Here is a 20,819-nt window from a genome sequence, read left to right as displayed (position 1 = left end):
TGTATGTCCGTGTAAACACTTCGCAGGGTGTGAATAGATCTTCACCAAATTTGGTATGGAGGTTCGTTAGATCTACGGGGAAATACACAAAATTTTTCAATTTTGCATTTTTATTAGTGTTTTTGTGGGGGTTTTTTAAACCACTACATCAGAAATTTGTTGTGTGCATGAGTAGATACATGGAAGTTTAAGATTTCACATTTTGTGCTTTGCTGTTTTTATGAACGTTTTGATTTTTTTTAATATATATATAAAGGAAACAACTTCACGTACTAAGATGACCTTTCATTAATCATAAACTTACATAACATCTGACCAGGGGACGAATACTCCAGCTAGTGCGTATAAAACATTTTTCGAGGTTCTGTTTGAGCAATCCAAAAACTCACGTATATGTGAGGAGATTTCTATGAATGGTATATCATAAATTTGTGTCTGGACTTTCACCTTCGTGAGAAACCTTGTTTTTTACAAGTTTTAAAAATATTGGTACACAGGGGTTTTTCAGTCAATAAATTGGAATTTTACCTGGAAAGTTGTAAGAGCGTTCCAATGGAAATGGACACAACGGTGTCGTTCACACGAGCGAATTTGTGACCTTTGTACAAAAGGATGATCTGTTCGATGAACATAACAACCACCATTGCAGGTAAAGCCTGTAATTAGAACAAAGTAAATAAATAGTAATTTGTTAACCTGTAAAAAGAAGTTAAAATATTGCAAAACCAGATAATGGTATTTCATATACAATGGCCTGTCGTATTATCGTGAACAACTTATAAATACTATTATATCGATGTATGTTACACCAAACTCCAACACAGCCCGAGCAATAAAAAACAATAATATCTGATAGTTTGGAATTAAAGAAATTGTGTAATACGTTACATAGTTCATCAGATTTCGAATACAGTTTATTTGCATTGGCGTGTAATGATCATGGTTTTCACATATTCTAGACATGTTCGAGTTGGGAGTTGGGAGTACTCAGAGAAGAAACTACAGCCCTTCTTATTTCTTCAAATTAGTGATGATTCTTGACGGGCCCCCGCTAGTACAACGGTATGTCTTCGGATTTACAGTGCTAAAATCAGGGGCTCGATTCCCCTCGGTAGGCTCAGCAGATAGTCCGATGTGGCTTTGCTATAAGAAAACACACACACACACGCTAATTCTTGACGTATGTCATGTAATATTTTTGCAGATGACGTGATGTAAACTGCAAAATCCCTTGGTACAACAATGGTATCAAATGATTAAAAGGTTAGCATTGTAACTTCTGGAATTGGATGTTCCTCGACGAACATTAACGAGTTCTTCCCACTGTACCAAACCAGACTCGAGACGATAAAATTACAACCACAGTTTGTTTACCGTTGTCTTTAGACAACTATTCTACAATGCATTTCCAGTCTTACTCCATATCAAAATTTGTGTTTTCTTATAGCAAAGCCACATCGGGTTATCTGCTGAGCCCACCGAGGGGAATCGAACCCCTGATTTTAGCATCGTAAATCCTCTGTCTCATCGGAAGACATATCCAAACGTGCCTATCTGAATTGCATTGTTGGAAGTGGGTCTAATCTCAGAACAAAACAGTTTCCAAAACAGTAGAGGTCTGTCTGTCCAACATCTTGTCCACCCTCTGCTTTCTGCACTGTATATTGTTTCTGGTTGCGGAAACTGGCGATGTCCGCAAGGTGTATTGTGGGTAGGAAAATGACCTGATGGCCTTGATAATGCTTTTCAGGCTCAACTTAAAGTTCAAGATTTCTGGTAATCCAACCCTTACTTTACCTACATTGAAAAAGAGAGAAAATATCCTAAGTATTTCCTCTCCACAGCATATTATATACTCATCTTGAGTTCCACAATGCAGACGGTTAATAGTTATACCATTTACGTGGGAGATTTCGGTCTATATAGCAATCTGGGGGATCGAATACGTGAGTGAAGCAGGACACTGTACAGTCTGTACCCAAAAAAAATATCACGTATGTTATGAAGCTTTAAATCACTGAATAATCACGTGTGGGGGATGGGAAGACGTATGATAAAACAAACATTTTGAGAAATAAAATGGTATTAAATGATCTTTGTTTCATACAACGTTTCATAAATACGTTCTATAAAGAAAAAAGACCACAGAACTTCGGGTCAATTTAATGTCCACTCATATACTAGCGATCCTAGTAGTTGTGTGGCTTTAAAATATGATAAAGAATAAGTGTGTATGAAAAACAAAAAGCAGCAATACTCATATAATGAAAAACAGACTTGATCAAGATTCAGTGAGTTTGGATCACACGAAATAATAACAGTCTCATGTGGAAGAACATGAATGTGAGTTCAGCCTTGAAACAAATATAGGCATGTTGATCACGTGTAATTTTTCAACATGAATAATCTAGTTTTCTTTCATTTAATAAAAAATAAAACTTTTGTAAGCACTGTTACGTTTGATTTGTCTTAGTGACCATTTTATTAAAAACTTACATCATTTTCAGCTTTTTACTTTGTTGACCCCCCCCCTTTAAAATTGCTGCCAAACCCGGATGAAAAAACGTGTTTTTGATTCTAGTCCTAACAAAAATTTATTGCTTTTTACGACAGTTGCGTGTTGTGTACGTGTTTTTCTTACAGTGAAGCCACTGTAAGATGGCTCAGGAATCGAGCCCCTGAGTTTAACATTGCAAATCTGTAGACTTACGGCTGTCCCAGTGGGGGACAGTGGCGTGTTGTATAAAATGAACATAATTTAAAATATATACAGGTAGATTAAAGTCGTTTTATCATATGAAATACCTGAAAGAGACAACAATCCTGGTAATAAATAGTTATATCAAGAAAACACGTGTATTTATTAAAGATCATTCCAGAATTTAAACCTGTTCTTTCACAGAGATCTAGCATTGTGAGATTTGTTTTAAACTGATCTTCGTTTAAAACTTGTTTAACATTCAGCTCGTGGAAGTAATTCCTGAACATATAAGGCATTGTTAATATTTTAGCAAGCTCAAGTGAAAGAGAGTAGGACCCTTTCACTAACCGAATATTTTATAATTCTTCAAAAGTTTTAACCGAATACTGTAATCAAAATTCCTGCTTAGCCTCACGAAAATAACAGGCAAAAAAAATTACAGAAATAACTTATACATGAATACCACCTTCAGTGCATAATCTGGAACATCTTCAGCGTTCTTAAAACTGGTTTCTCCTGGAGTTACAAGGTAAAAAATGTATCTTAACTGTGCGAAAGCTTCCCAAAAAAATTTCCATGGTGACTTACAACCAAGTGTACGTGTACGTCCTCTCGAAGAGTTTATTAGATCTAATAAAAAAAACATGATTAGAAAAACAAATATTTAAATAGAAATTTTAAAAGAAAATTATTTTTGAACAAGAGCTGTAATAGACCATAATAAGAATTTACAAGGTTCTTTGTAATCTGAATAACATGAACCAAAGCAGCTAAACCGGTTTGACATCCAACTTTATAAAACAATCAGGTACTTACGGTCAATAGTGCAAGGTACTGCAAGTGAAATCACCAACTTTAAAAACTGTGTCACGTACTGAAACATGCTTGCTCTCAAAACCGTTTCAATAATTCCATACTGTTTTAGCATCTTTTACGCACTGCTGTTCAAATCGAATGTGCCCCGGGTAATTACCAAAAAATCGCTTGGAATCGTATCCTCTGTAAAACAACAGTCATGAGACAGTAAATGTTCTAAGCCAGATTTAAAATGTTTGTGCTGTTGTTACAAACGTCTGCGCATGAAGATAATTACAACCTTTAATAGATATCATATCGTTAATATAAGATCTAGTTTGTAACCTTTAATAGGTACCATATCGCTAATATAAAATTTAGGTTGCAACCTTTAATAGGTGCCATATCGCTAATATAAGATCTACGTTGCAACCTTTAATAGGTACCGTATCGCTAATATAAGATCTAGATTGCAGTTTTAATAGGTACCATATCGCTAATATGAAATTTAGGTTGCAACCTTTAATAGGTACCATATCGCTAATATAATATCTACGTTGCAACCTTTAATAGGTACCATATCGCTAATATAAGATCTAGGTTGCAACCTTTAATAGGTACCATATCGCTAATATGAACTTTAGGTTGCAACCTTTAATAGGTACCATATCGCTAATATAATATCTACGTTGCAACCTTTAATATGTACCATATCGCTAATATAAGATCTACATTGCCTAACATGTTTGATCTTCGTGATCTAAAAACATAAAATCGTTATCCGAGTGACGAAGAAACTCGATGTAAGTTTTGCCTACCCGATCAGAGCATACTCCAGACGAGAATAGATTAATCGTTTCTGTTACTCCAAGTCATGTGTGCATTTCTGACGTTCATCGTAGGGTAAAATCAGGAGGCAAGCCGACCTTGGACTCTTTCAAATCTTTATGAAGTTTAGTTACTTTGTCGAATGGAAACAGACTTTATGTTTGTTACCTCCTTGTAATAATTCAGAAACTTCCAAACTTTGAGTACTCTATGTACATGTATATATCCTACACTTCTAAAGTTAAATAAGCTGTTGAATTAATGTAATCACGGACACTTGTTTCTGAATCTAAATCACTATCAAATAAAAAATGAATTTCATGAAAAGGAAAAACAAATCTTCGGTTTTATAACACCTATAATTAGGTTAGTAAAGCCTGTTTGTTTTTTGAATTTCGCGGAAAGCTACTTGAGAGATATCTGCGCTAGCCGTCCCTAATTTAGCAGTGTAAGACTAGAGGGAAGGCGGCTAGTCATCACCACCCATCGCCAACTCTTGGGCTACGGTTTTACTAATGAATAGTGAGATTTACCGTCACATTATAACACTTCCACGGCTGAAAGGGCGAGGATGTTTGGTGCCACCGGGATTCGAACCCATCACCATCGGATTACGAGTCGAACGCCTTTACAGTTAGCCTTAAGCTAGAGTGAACTCAATATAATCTTACAAATATTATCGTAAGCAGACAGGATTTGTGCATTTGTTTGTTACGTAGTTGAATTTCGCGCAAAGCTATTCAAGGGATATCTGCGCCAGGCTAGTAGTTAGGGCCCTACTTCCAAGTAAAGACGCCAGATGGCGCTACACTCATGTCGGATTCGGGGAGAGGGACGATGTCATTAAAGATGATGACGTCACAGTTTCAAGTGGGGCGTGTTGTTAGGGTTGTGTTGGTAGAGCGCCATGACAGGTGACCATCACGTGGGACCCTACCTACTCTATTTTTGGAATGGTAAGACCAGAGAGATAAAGAATAGTTAACGCTATCATCTTACTATTCGTGGGATAATTTTTGCCAAGAATAGTGTGGATGACCGTCGCATTATGACATTATCTGAAAAGGTGAACATCTGTGGTGACGAGGTTCGATTGTGCAATCAACAGACTGTAAATCGAACACTCTAGGCCCATGGTGAGGAACATATTTTCAACTGAATTGGAATGACTTACTTCAGTTAAAGAAAAAAAAAACGTTTAATGTTTACAAGTATTGAACAACTGGTTTCCTCACTATCAACAGGCTGTTGTGAGTGTGTTTTCCTGTGTTTCTAGCACAAAACCACACAACAGGTTATATACATTCTGTCCACTGCAGGAATCTAACCATAATTTTAATGTTTTTAGTCCGTAAACTTACTGCTGACGAACTAAAGGACAAAAGCACCGTAAAAACCGTTTAATCATTATAAACAGACTACAAAAAACTATTAGTCATTGTGACTAGATTGTAAAACCAAATGGTATAACCCGTGATGACGAGAAAACCCACTTGTAGAGAAAAGTATATATATGTAAAAACGGCTGGTATGGGTAAAGAAAACAATGTAGAGGAGCGAACAAAGTTTCGACCTTCTTCGGTCATCATCAGGTTCATGAAGAAAGAAAGGGTTACTGAGCGGAAGCTGACCACATGTTTGAAGGCGGTTGTGTAACTGAGTGACCTGACGATGACCAAAGAAGGTCAAAACGTTGTTCGCTCCTCTACATTGTTTTCTCTACCTATACCAGCCGCTTTCACATATATAAATGGTATAACCATTATAAGTACTGTAAAAATAGTTTATTTATTATAAACATCGTGAAAACACTGTTTAACCATTATAAATGGATTATGGAAAACGATTCGTCATTATTACAAACAAACAGTGTAAAAACTGTTTAGCCATTATCACATATTGTGTTTGTGCCAATTTTCTGAGTTACCAAATGTTGTCTTAGCGATCACGGTTTAACATCTATGTTATACTTTTCTTACAAAATCTCATCTGAATGCAATAAAACAAACCGGTTTTGAAATAATGAAAGAACACATTCGGTTATCATATTTCGAACTCCAAGGCCGACAGTCTTCGTATATAATTTTCTTTGTCGTTATTAATAGCAACTGTGTTCTTTGACTAATTTGTTTGTTTTGTTTTTTGTTTGTTTTGAAATTTCGCACAAAGCTACTCGAGGGCTATCCGTGATAGCCGTCCCTAATTTAGCAGTGTAAAACTAGAGGGAAGGAAGCTAGTCATCACCACCCACCGCCAACTCTTGGGCTACTCTTTTACCAACAAATAGTGGGATTGATCGTCACATTATAACGCCCCCACGGCTGAAAGGGCGAGCATGTTTGGCGCGACTGGGATGCGAACCCGCAACCCTCAGATTACGAGTCGCACGCCTTAACACGCTTGGCCATGCCGGGCCGTTTTGTTTTTTAATTTCGCGCAAAGCTACACGAGGACTATCTGCGTTAGCCGTCCTTACTTTTGCAGTGTAAGTCTGACTAGTTTTGAACTGTGTCTAAAACATGTGTTAACACCAAGAAAGACCCTGGCTGGTTCGAAATACATTTAATGAGTGGAAATGTTTTTACTGCCGAAGAGAAGTACATTTTTCACACAAACGTGTAACATTTAGCTGAGTTTTGTTTTCTTATCGCCCTCTTAAGTTAACACTATTTAACATCGGTGAAAAAAGATAGGCTTTGTTTGCTCTTAAGCACAAAATTGCACGGTGGGTTAGATGTGTTGTGCCTCACCACGGGTATCGAAACCTATCTCCATTAGTCCTGAAACTTAGCGCTAAACCTACTAGTAAAGTGTTTGGAGTGGAATGCTGTGGAATTTATTTGATGTGGGTTGTCATGAGCCAAAATGATTATACAAACGCTGTAATTCTAATTTTGTAATTAGCAATTTAGCTATGAACTGAGAAAATGTTCACCAGTTTTATAGCGCAGATGAACAACATTCGTGCCATATAGTTGATTCCATATATAAAAAGAATTGCTTTTAAACACAAGAATACAGTTTAATCACTCCAAAGATATAGATTGCGCCTGGTGATTAGGGAGCTACAGTAGTATTATAAAAACCTTAAGGTCAAAACCTGTTGCGGTGAAAGCGTTGTAAAGCTGTTAAAATTCCTTCCTATCTATTACTTCAAACCCAGGGACAGTCCTAGAATAGCTTCACTTAGTAATCCTTTACGATAGTAGGGACAGATTCACTGCCTGTCTAAATATCGCAGACCACTAAAATATAAGTATAATAAAAAACAGTTATAAGGTAGATATGAATATTCTCCAAGCTTGTTGTTTTAATGATCGACCAGCGCCTATCCAGGAAACTTGTGGTTGAGAAACGCTGATTTAAATAGTTCTGTGCAAAAGTGTTAGGACAAGAAAATATTTTTTATTCTTTCCATTTTGTGGCTAATTCTTCCATGCTATTACAGAATGTAAATTTTAACATTATGGTAATGTTTCACTGATCCATGTTGACAACTGAATGAGTCAGGGTGAGAATACTTATTATTCTATAGAATTACCATATACTTGTACTAGGTTAATGTCATAAGGGTTCTGTTTGAATGAACATACTGATCAAATTTAGGGTCTGAAGTAACTGTCATGGTGTCCAATGCAGTGTCTTGACTTTATAGAAAGAAGCTAGCAAGGGGCTGGTGCTGGTATATGCTAGAATAACTCAATTTAGTAACACTCAACAAATAAACCTTTATAAAAAATAGTGTTTAACACTATATGTTAAGTTTTGTTGTCACTCCGATCCTAAAAGTGTAGAGAATTGTTAACACATCAGGAAGATTGCATAAATCCTTCACGTGATGCTGGTTGGACTCACTGATAAATTGCTATAGACTTAAAACACTTTCCAAACATTGTCAAGTACATCCTAGATCGTGGACCAAGACAGGTAAATTTGAAAATATTAAAGGAAGAGGCAGAACACCTAAACCAATTGATACTGATGTTAAGTATCTTTGTTTATGAAGCCTTCAGGACAGAAGGAAGACTGTCACTGATCTCAATCATGAGATAAACAACCAGGTACCACATGATAGAAAAGTGTCCAGATGAACAGTATCAAGAAGACTGAATGAGAATGAAATATTTGGTTATGTATCAGTTGAAAACCTTTACTTCTGTCTTTAAATATTGTTAAGAGACTCAAATGTTCTGAAAAGTACAAAAACTGGACTTTTTTGTGATTGGAAGAGGGCTTTATGCACAGATGAGTCCAAGTTTGAAATACTTGGGTCAAAGCGTAGTTTGTACGCCAGACGGAACAAAGGTGAAATATACTTACCTCAGTGTACACCACCTACCATAAAGCATGAAGGAGGCAATGGGATGGTTCGGGGGTGACCTTCTGCTAAGGCGACAAGAGATGTTTAAAAAGTAGTTGGAATAATGGGCTGGCACAAGTACCATAAGACACTGATCCTACATGGTATACCCAGTGGTTTGCATATTATTGGTAAGAATTCTACTTCCAAGAAGATAATGACCTCAAACATTCATCTAACCTATACAGAAATCGCTTAGTTACGAAAGAAGCTGCTGGAGTCATTCATATAATATAATATCCCCAACAGAGCCCCGATCTCAACCCAAATTAACAGATCTGTGATATGGTAGATCAAAAACTTGACAAATCAAAAGTTATTTCCAAAGAAATATTATAGGAGTGTACTAGAAACATTTGGAGTAAAACTCCAAAGGACACTTTGATTAAATATGTTGCAACAATGCCCAAAAGATTGTATGCACTTATTAAAGCAAAGGGGAACACACAATATATTAACTGTTTACTGAACTCAAACACTTACACTGAGTTTCTGTTGTACTGGACCTGAAGATTAATAACATGTTGATGTTTCACCTTATTTATCTTCTGCTGTTCTTTAAAGTAGCCTGAAATCTAATTTATAATTTTATCCTAACACTTTTACACAGTATTGTGCATTTACCAAAAGTATTTGTTTTGTTTGTTTGTTTGTTTCTTGAATTTTGCGCAAAGCTACACGGAGGCTATCTGCGCTATCCGTTCCTAATTTACTAGTGTAAGACTAGAGGGAAGGCAGTTAGTAATCACCACCCACCGCTAACTCTTGGGCTACTCTTTTACCACCGAATAGTGTGACTGACCGTAACATTATAACGCCCCCACTGCTGAAAGAGCGGGCATGTTTGGTGTGACGGGAATTCGAACCCACGACCTTAAGATTGCGAGTCGAATGCCTCAATCACCTGGTCATGCCGGGCGAAGTATTATTATAACACACCAATTGCTAACTAGTTCTTATCTTACTTTTCGACTGCTTATCTGTCTTCAAGAAAGTCTTGAAAAGGATTGTCTTTCATACGCTATATTTCCTCCGGGTATATTATAGGACAGTTAGTAACCACTATCCAATTGTAATAATAGCAACATTAATAAAAAGTTACTTATTATAATTATATTTAATGATCGTATATATACAGGTTGCTAACTGTAAACACAATTGATGTTAAAACGCTTCTCTTTTATTCTGAATTTCGTACTGTAAGACTAACAATAGTTAATTTGTACTTTTTAGGATGGATGTTGAAGCATCCAAAAAATAACTAACAAAGATTGGTCTTTCAAAAGCCACCCCTTTTTTTTCCAATAGAAACACGTTACTTCATTAAACTTTAACCACTCAGCTCTTAACCATATTTCCTGAACACAACACTAGTAAACCCCGTAGCTCAAAAAGAACAAAAGGTAGATGTAATTTCCTTCCTGAGCCTTGGTTTACAGTAAACTTCTTTAACGTTCAACTAAACAAATGTTTGTTTCGTTCATGCACGTTGGCTCAATGGTATATGTTGTAATTGAATAGTGGAAGAAGCTTACAATGCTAAAAATAGATTTTCGATACCTGTGATGGGCAGAGAAAAGGTAGCCTATCATGTAGCTTTGTGTTTAGCATCTATCCAGCAAACCATTAAAGTTTATTTTATAACTATAGCTAGCTTAGAAAGTTAAAGTTAATGCATTATTTACAGATGATGTAATATCAAAAATTAGTGGTTGTATTTTGTGTAAAGCTATTGGAAGGTCATCTCCGCTAGACGTCTTTAATTTTCAAAACACAAAGACAGAAGAAAGATAGCTAGTTAATATTTTGGATTACTTTCTTTCAATCTACGGTCTATGGACTATAGACCTGCAGATTTTATGTTCACGTCCTGTTACTGCGGGCCCATCATGGCCAGGTGGTTAAAACATTCGACTCGAAATCCGAGTCAACTCTTGGGCTACTCTTTTACAAACGAATAATGGGATTGACCGTACATTATAACGCCCCTACGGCTGAAAGAACTAGCATGTTTAGTGTGACAGCGATTCGAACCTACGACTTTAAAGTTACGAGTCAAGCGCCCTAACCACCTGGCCATGCCGGGCCTGGCTGTAGATGCAAAAATAATTGCTAAAAGTGTAATTATAATGAAAAAAAAAGAAAATATAACACAGTAGATTTCATTAAACTAACTGTAAATAGACGAGTTATATGTAAGAAGTAATTTTAAATCATCAGCTATTTACCGTTTAGATTCAAGTCACCAGTATACAAAATATAAACATACTTGTGTATTTGATAAAGTGCACATGAAGGGTGAAAAGCTGGTAGAATATGTTCATCAGTTACCCATCTACTGATGTATCACATATGCACAAGTCATTATGACACCAGTATAGCAAAATCTATATATAACTTTCTCCGAAAACTTGAATCATTAATGATAATACATTTATAGTAACTAAATATATTTCTGGAAATTTATTTACTTCGTCATGTAAGTTATATAAACAGAGTAAAACTTGGAGGAATTGGAATCGTGAAATTATTAGATAAATGGTTATTTTCATTTCTCGAATAAGTAATAACTTACAAGGGAGTTGTAACAATTATTTTTTCCCAAATGTATATTTAAATATCTTAATATATCTGTGAATTAACAACCAATTAATTTATAAGTAAAGTTTAATGATTAGTATGAGAGTATAATGTTACATCTGATTAATGGTTTCTGAAACAATTTCATAAAACACTGGTTAATAGTTCAGCTCTCTTTATATTTAGCGTAATTTGGTGTAATGTTGAACAAAGTTATGTAAACAAAATGCGTTATGCATAATACTATTGTAGAAACCAGTAGTTCACAAAAGTAACTTAAGGTGGCGTTTTCTAGTTCCAGTTTATTATACGCTGTGTATTTCCTGCTACTAAGACTTGTTTAGTGATTATAATGTAAATATTTCGTTTAACTGTGGGTACCTTGAGATGAATGTTGTAGGATGATTTGTTAGTGTGTTCAAATTTCAAATAACGTTTCAATGCCCAACTTTCTCAATTGTTTTTTTTATAAGACTTGGTAATATGTACTGTTTTCAAAAACTTTACCAAATTATTCTTAGAACTTTGTAAAATCTAAAGTGCAGCTCATCTCTAGTAATTATCTGTTACAGGTAATAGGACTACTTTCCTTCTTGTCATTACTGTTTTAGGTAGAATATCAGAGTAATAGCTCAAAGTTTGTTTTGAAGTTCGGGAAACCTTTCATATATTTTTGTCGTTAATAAACTTGTACTAAACAAGTATATTCATTATACTTTTTAATTACCACAAAATCTGTTAAAATGTTATGGTGATTTGTAATACACACTTATGAATAGGAACGTGAGAAACGTAACTTTTTCACTTAAACGTTATATATGTACACAACCAATATGCAGGTTTTTAAATATACTTCTGACATTACTGTATCTATTTTGAGAAATTTTAACGTTTTAAGTTTTCTTATTTAATATCAGAAACTTTTCACTTATTGCAAGTGTAGTTTTAACAGTTTAAGTTTTAAATCTTAATCACTTCAATATCATTCAAGATTCAGCTAAGTATACGTCAACCACAAGTACTGAGAAGTTATGCTGATAACTGCAACAAGCCTAGTTAACTCCTCTGATCTCTCTTTAAAATCTCTAATCCTAACATTCCTAGATAAAATTAAACCTTTAAAAAGAGAAAACTAAACTAACTGTGGTAAACAATGAAGTTTTTTTATGGTTCAGTTGCCCTGCTCTTAATTTCAAAATGGTGGATTTCTTATACCTCCCCACTCCATTTTTCTACATTACCATAATTTAATTAGAACTAGGTAATTTGTGGCATATGGTAATATATAAATGTTCAGGTTCATTAATTGCTTACACTCAATTAATCAATTACTCTCATATGTGATTTGGATGACTGGAATAATTGCAAATAGTAATAATTAGAAAAATTAACTTCAGTTAGTTAATTATATTTGTTGCTAGGGGAAGTGAAGCTTCCTCCATTTTGTACATATTAATGACTTTATCAATTTATCTAAATAATTATTTTTCATTGATTCTGGTCACTGTCCTAGTGATTGTTTTTATTAAAGAAAGATATATAAACTGATAAAACAAAATGTTTACATGTTCACCAATTTCCACGTATACCTTCATAACTTTGTACTTTGGTCATCTTCAGGTACAAAAGTGTCATTTTCCTCCAGAAGTGCTGTTCCCTCTTTACTGAGGGTTGATCCTAAATACAACCCACAGTACAAACATATATTCTAATATGACCAAAGGGTAGTCTTTGTTGTCAAGGAAGAAGTGTTCTAGTTCATGTTGTAGCCCTAATTCTTCTTAGTGGTAAGATCTGTTGTGAGGTTAGGGTTAGTGTAGCCACACACCGAGTATAATTCTTATTATGAAAAGGTATACAGAACTGTGTTTTATTGTACACATACTCTTTATAAATCTATAACCTGATGCTGTTGGAGAAACATAATGCATATGAATTACCATAATTTCAGTTATAAGTATACTTTGGATGGGACTAACCTAGACAGTGTCGTGGAAGAAAGCAACCTTGGTAAATAGTTGAACAGTTTCTAAAGCCATCCAACCAGTGTGCTGTTGCTAGTGGTAGGGCAAATAGGATTTTCAGTTGTATCCTTAGAAATATTGAATATAAGCTAAAAACGGTTATTTTATTGTACAAGTCACTGGTTAGGTCACATTTGGAATAACATTTTCAATTTAGGGCTCCTTACATTAGGAGATACACCAAAATGTTGAAATAGTTCAGTGTAGGGTTACTAAAGTGGTATCTGGGATGGAGAGGTTACCACAAGGAGAAGCTGAAATCTTTCAAACTGTTTCCTCTTGGAACAAAGAAAGTTGGGATATCTGATAGAGATTTTTAAAATTGTAAGAGGAAATGCTTATGTTGAACAGTGAGAAGTAGGGTTAAGAGACATAAGTATAAATTTTGATATGGTAGGAGCCATCTTCAGCTAAGACATTTTCAAATTTGTAACAGTGTTCTTGGCCTTTAGAACTAGTTGCCTTTGGATGTTGTAGAGGCAATACATTTCAATGAAATTAGTGAAAAAAAAAACTTGATTAGTACATGAATTATAAGGGCTTTCTTCAAGATTTTTATTTAAATTACTTTAGTTTATAGGATTGGAGAGCTTAGATGGACCAATGGGTCCTATGTTGTCCCAGGACATTATGTTATGTTAAAATGAAGAAAGGAAAACAATGACTCAGTTTCTGTTTATTGACAATATTATCAAATATTTATACAGTATGATTTAATTATACTTGCCCGAAGAAATATATTTACATATTAAGAAAGAAAATATATTTTTTTATGTTCATCTAGTTTATCCTTTTGAATTACAGGATTATTAATTCCTGTTCACTTCCCTATGTGTATATTTTATTTAAAAATAATAGCTGATATTTTAAGATTGTTTATTAACAAAATAATAACTGTGGTATTTTATTAGAATATGAGTAAAGATTTTCTCATTGTTACACATAATTTTGAATCAAAGAAACTGTATCTCAGGTTTAATTTGTGGTAGGATAACAAGAACTTTGTTTAATTAGTACAAAACTACACAACAGACAATATATGCTCTATCAACCAGAGGGAATCAAACCCCAGACCTTAGCACTACGAGTCCATAAAATCACGTATGATCTACTTTAGAGAGAAAACGAGGAAGTAAGGGTGAAATTAGGTCTATATTTTACTATATTAATCTATGGGTGAGATAGAATTATTCCTTGCACACAGAAACCACATGAAATTAGGTCCATATTTTACTATATTAATCTATGGGTGAGATAGAATTATTCCTTGCACAGAGAAACCACATGAAATTAGGTCCATATTTTACTATATTAATCTATGGGTGAGATAGAATTATTCCTTGCACAGAGAAACCACAAAGTTTATGATGTACACTGACATGGCGTCATATTTTCTAAGCAGTTGATGTATTTTTGAGGATTTAATTAATGTTTTTAATGCATACTATCACCTTGGCTAAGTACTAGTATTCAGTGTGCATGTGAGCTAAACACCATTATTAGGAGAATAATGTTGGCCCTTTATTTTTGATATCCTAAGGTGTAACACTCACAAGAACTGGTTACCCGCAGAATACTACAAAGCAGTGTTACCTGAGCAGTTAGGCATTTTGTCAAGATGTCAACCACATTTTATGTGTGGGTAATATCATGCAAAGTTAAGACTTCAGTATCTGTGGCTTATTTTACTGTGCTGTGTGCTTATTGTAATAATAACTTGTGTACTTGCTTAATTACAGTATGCACATTGCACAGTAAAATAACCCACAAGTAGTAAAATCTTAATTGGTAGGCCTAGTGAGTATGCAGCATTATAGTAGACATTGAAGTCTACTTTGATGAGATAGAAATTTTATATATTTATATAATTCAAAGTTAAGTGCAGAGGATAAATATTTAATTTACATGCCATTGAAAATATTTCATATACACTATCATTAGTGTATTTATGTAGAAGTTAATAACTCATCTTGAATGTTTGAAACTTAAAACACAGAAGAGGAACTATGTTTTTAGTTTCGTATGTCGATTTAAAAAGTTAGTCGATGTTGTTTACGTTTAATGAGAAAGCATCTCTACATCTTTATTACATCCTGAAAAATTCCTAAAACTTTGGAACTTTTAACATAAATTTCACTGTTTCCAGAGTAGTTTTTTTGAAATAAGTATGCCTGTATCATTCAGTTAAATGTCCATGTGTGTGTGTTTATATATACACAAAAAAACGTATGATGAAATATGCAAAACAGATTATTCATTGTCCAACAGCTAAACTAAATTAACTTTGTTACTCCCCCTATTGGTGGGTAAGCACTTGAATTTGAAGGAATAAACATAATACATAACAAAAGGAACCTAACTGAGGTTTGTCATATCTAGCTTATGGCATACATTTACTCTGGTATATGAAGCTTTAAACCTGCTAGTTCTTTCTTTCTTTTCTGAAGATATGACGAGAAAAGCATATCTAGTAATCATAAGGTCAAAGGCAAGCAGGATGTGGCATCATTATTACAAGGGACCTACCGTTAAATTATTACTGTTAAAATCTCTTTTTTTGTGTGTGAGGCAAATGCAAAAATACCTTTAAGTATAGGTTTATTATAGAGTGAATAGTAAAAAGAAATGACATTTTTTTAAGTTGAGTGTAATTCAGATTTTTATGAGAAAAATGCTACTATGAAAGATAATTATGTTTGTTTATTATTATTTGCCCTCTTCTCATACCTCAAAACAGATGGTGAGAGGGAGAAATTGAAAGATACACACATATATATTATATATATCAACTCTGTTAGGTGGTAGCTTTCATGTCTAATTAATAATTATCTTTCTTAGTCTAATTACTAAATGTAGGTCTATTTGAAGAACTGTTCACATATACAGAAGCAATCTACTCTGTGTCTGAAATCCTCATTTCATAATTTCATACAAATAATTTTGTTTCTACAATAAAGATTATCTTTTTATGTGGTTAAGAAAATTAAGTTTCCAGTCCGTTTAAAAAAAACAAACATTTTTTAAGTCAATATTTAAAACACTAAAGGTGACTTTAATCTGTACAGTTACCCGTTACAACTACATAAACTATTATATTTTAGTTATCTAACGATAGTTTTTCAGTCTTGTTACCAATCTGCCACTTCTGGAAGTCCATCCAGTTCATGACCACTTGATGATCTCATCAGCCCTGAAAAAATTGTAAAATAATGATGCACGTGAACAAACTTTCAATGTGTATTAAATGTAACTAAACTGCTAACAGTTTTACAACTTGCTGATAACATACATTCCCTCTGTCACTTCCTGTTTCCTAAGAAGGGTCTGTAAAGTCAGAAATCTTCAAGTGTTGTCTTATAAAACACTTAGAAGTAGTTTCCAATGACTCAGATATAAGTAATTTTCAACTAACCATAGTCCAACCAACATATGCCATATCCGTATTAACTTAATAATACGAGTTTAACACGTCTATACATTCAAACACTCTCTTTTGTAACTTGCTTTTATCATGAACTTACAAAAAAAATCACAATGTGTCTCATTTATATAGCACACTGTCTTTAAACAACACAGGACCCGTTGGTTCATCTTGGCTGTTCCGTACTCTAAACTATGTTGAAACTATTAACAAATAAATCAGAAGAAAAATTCTTAAAGCAACCCCTTACCATGTTGACTGTCCAATAAAAACGATTTTGTTAAATGACTTTGCAAAGCATCTTTCATCAGACTTTCCAAAACTTTTCCCACAAATTATATAAATCTAATGGGTCTATAATTACTGGGACAATTTTTATCACCTTCCTTGAAAAGAGGAGTCACTTTAGCCAACTTCCATTCCTCTGGAAGTAATACTTGTACAAAATTACTGTTAAAATTATAGTTATTAAAAATGAACACCAAAGAGAAGTTACTTTAGCTAACTTCCATTCCTCTGGAAGTAATACTTGTACAAAATTACTGTTAAAATTATAGTTATTAAAAATGAACACCAAAGAGAAGTTACTTTAGCTAACTTCCATTCCTCTGGAAGTAATACTTGTACAAAATTACTGTTAAAATTAAAGTTATTAAAAATGAACACCAAAGAGAAGTTACTTTAGCCAACTTCCATTCCTCTGGAAGTAATACTTGTACAAAATTACTGTTAAAATTATAGTTATTAAAAATGAACACCAAAGAGAAGTTACTTTAGCCAACTTCCATTCCTCTGGAAGTAATACTTGTACAAAATTACTGTTAAAATTATAGTTATTAAAAATGAACACCAAAGAGAAGTTACTTTAGCTAACTTCCATTCCTCTGGAAGTAATACTTGTACAAAATTACTGTTAAAATTATAATTAAAAATGAACACCAAAGTATGTCATTTGTAAACTATACATAGTAAGCTTAACTTAGGAGAAAATAATTAATTTGGTTTTATCCATTAACTTACAAGCTCAAAATACTCAGTGCATTAACAGTGGTCAAAATCCAAGCAGAATGTTGTATATTTACGTATCCAAGCTTTAATATAAATATTTCTTATTGTTACAGTCTCATCTGAGGTGAAAATAAAACTTTTATAATTCCCAAGACTTAGAAAATCTAGTTCTTCATACAAGAGATTATATATGTCTAACTGGTATTCTCACCAGTAAACTGAGAATCATTTTATAATTAATTAAACTAACTTCATGTTCCTAAGCCTTTCTGTTAAGGAAACTTTAAAAAAATAAATAACCAAAATACTAAATATAACTTTGTTTATGAATATGTGTGTTTTCTTACAGTAAGGCCACATCGGGCTATCTGCTAAGCCCACTGAAGGGAATCCAACCCCTGATTTTAGCATTGTAAATCTGTAGACTTACCGCTGTACTAGCGTGGGGCACTTTGACAGTGAACAGCATCTTGTAGTTAAAGCCTTTCTTAATTTGAGACAAACCTTACAACATCTATTACATTCCCTTTTTTTTAAACAAGGCTCGAATTCATGGTAATTTAAGGCATAAAAATGTGAAAAATGTTATTTTTTGTTTCTTATTATTTCGAGCACGATAACAAGGTAAAGCTAGATGTAGTATTTAAAAATATATATTTGTGAACACTAAATAGCATTCTCACAATGTAATTTCAGTGATACAGTGTAATTATACAAAGTAAGTTGATAAGATAATCAGCAGTAAGTGGGTAAAATGATTTGATAAAGTTTTTTTAAAACAAAATAATATTACATTAAAGGTGTCACATTCTCACAAAGATCTGGACAGTTTGCTAGAGGAAAGCTACATTCGGCAATCTGCTGTGTCAATCACGAGGAACTGAACTCCCCAGATTTTAGAGTTGTAAGTCAGTAAACTTACTACTCCGTAACCAGAGAACAATCTGGAGAGAAAACTATCTTAACAAAATTTGTACTCTGTAAAAATATGAAAGTGTTGCTTAATTATCACTGCCTGTTTTACATATTTACACAGAATAAGAAGCATTTTACAAAATGTCTTTGTGTATTACCTTACAATTGGGTAGAACAGAAATTGCCATAAAACTTATCCGTCCATATGTAATGATATGACCGCTACACAGAATATCTATGATGTTACATCCAAACTTTGTGTACTGGAATACCTGCACACTGTTCCTGAGACTGAAATAACATTCTGTACAAAACTGCTTCAAATCTGACCAACTTAATGGATTCTACATTGTTCTCGTGTATATACAGATGGAACTTACTTAAAAATTAGAGAATAAATTAAGGAAAGGAAAGTAACATGGCATGGACAGGTGGTTCGGGTGCTCAACTTCGTAATCTGAGGGTCGAGGATTTGAATCCCCGCTACACCAACAAGCTTGCCCTTTCAGCCATGGAGGAATTGTAATGTGATGGTCAATCCCACCTTTTGTTGGTAAAAGAGTCGGAGGTGGGTGGTGATGACTAGCTGGCCTCCCTCTAGTCTTGCATTGCTAAATTAGGGATAGCTAGCACAGATAGCCCTCGTGTAGCTTTGCAAAAAATTCAGAAAAAAAACAAAAAAATTGAGGAAAGTAGCATACCTAGAGCCAAACAGCTACAGGACATCATCATCTAGGTTTTGGTTCAAAAGTTCTTCCAGAGAAAGTGTTATTACTTTTGACTGGGTACTGGTGAGAGGCAAGACCTGTCTCTGTCCATCTGCACCCACTGCTGTTGTCTTCTCTTTCTAAATTGCAAGTAATGATTGAAGTGTAAGGACTTACTTCCTTAGTACGAAAATATCTCAAGCTCTTTTATTTATCTTCTGTTTCTACACATATCACCCTAGGTTTTCTACATGATATTTAAAAAAAAAAATGTTATAATTATTTGGATGGAGCTATTCTGCCCAAATAAACTTTAACCACATTCAAATATTCATATCTGACATCTATCACAAGTAATAGGCAAAACACTAAAATTTACCTAACCCTTTCTGTAGTTAAGAATATTGTGATTTTCCTGAAGAAAGTGAATTGTACAAAACCATTATTTAATAAAGTCCGTGTGTGTATCTGCTTTTACTGCTGAAATCCTTGTCCAGTTGTCATCAAACCTGGTGTGTATCTTTAAGTCTTCCCAAGTAGCAATATAAGGGGGAGAAGTTAGGGTTCTTACCTGACCCTTCACATCACCCCAATGGACTCGTATGTCTTCTCTGTGCATGGTATCCTCTTATAACTGACAAACTAGATGAATGATTGTCACCAAACCTTGTATATTCCCTTAGTGTCTCCTGAGGAGCAACAGAGGGGGGGCAGGAGCATTTGGATTTTACTTCCTTATTTTGCTCAAGGCCCTTCTATCTTTATGTATTTTCAACAGGTGTGTCAGCTAGTACTTACTCCAACATCTTTAGAAAGTTTTCTTGTTATTTACTAGTGGCGGATGTCAAATATGTTTCTAACAGCAACATAAACCACACTTCAATAATATACATAATACTTAGAAATGCTTGTTATACAGCAAAAACTAAACCAAACAAGTATTTTTTTCTCTTTCAAAGTCAACATAGAACAGTGCTTATAAAGTGAAGAATAACCAATCTCTCACCTAGTTCTGGGTAAAAAAAAATTCTTACCAGGGGAAGTGGTAACAAATGTCTCTAGTTTATTTTTCAGACTGTTAACCTCATGTTCTGGTGGTCTGTATTCAGTTTCAAGATTCTGGTCCAACTGTTGCCACTGTTCATCCAAATTACTGACATTCTACACATGCAGACAACAGACACACATAAGCGTGTCAAAACTCTCTCGCATGAATGTAAACAAGACATTACATTTCTGACAAATAATAATGGAAACACATACAATAAACCTATAGGTACGAAACAAGCATACATAAAAGAAGTAGAAATAAGACATGAAATATGCTATTCACACAATTTCATAGATTATACTCGATTTTGTTACCGACATTTTTAGGTACACAACTGTGTTGAACCAGTTCAAATACAGCCCATACAGAAACAACATATTAAGATGTTACTTACAAAAGCCATTAAGTTTTACAAGTGTATGAGTAGAC

The 20,819-nt window shown here is 34.1% G+C and overlaps 1 long non-coding RNA gene across 1 annotated transcript; it reads right to left on the bottom strand.

The window, feature by feature from the left end:
* Positions 1 to 15,536: 15,536 nt before the first annotated feature.
* On the bottom strand, positions 15,537 to 20,511 carry LOC143238603 (uncharacterized). The gene is made up of 3 exons (XR_013020665.1): positions 20,374 to 20,511; positions 19,334 to 19,479; positions 15,537 to 16,478 (listed from the first exon to the last, which is right to left on the bottom strand). It is a non-coding gene; the product is annotated as an uncharacterized LOC143238603 (long non-coding RNA).
* Between the last annotated feature and the right edge of the window lie 308 nt (positions 20,512 to 20,819).

The sequence above is a fragment of the Tachypleus tridentatus genome, chromosome 13, assembly GCF_004210375.1.
Source record: "Tachypleus tridentatus isolate NWPU-2018 chromosome 13, ASM421037v1, whole genome shotgun sequence".
Classification (NCBI taxonomy): Eukaryota; Metazoa; Arthropoda; class Merostomata; order Xiphosura; family Limulidae; genus Tachypleus; species Tachypleus tridentatus.
This window is presented reverse-complemented; position numbering and strand designations above follow the sequence as displayed.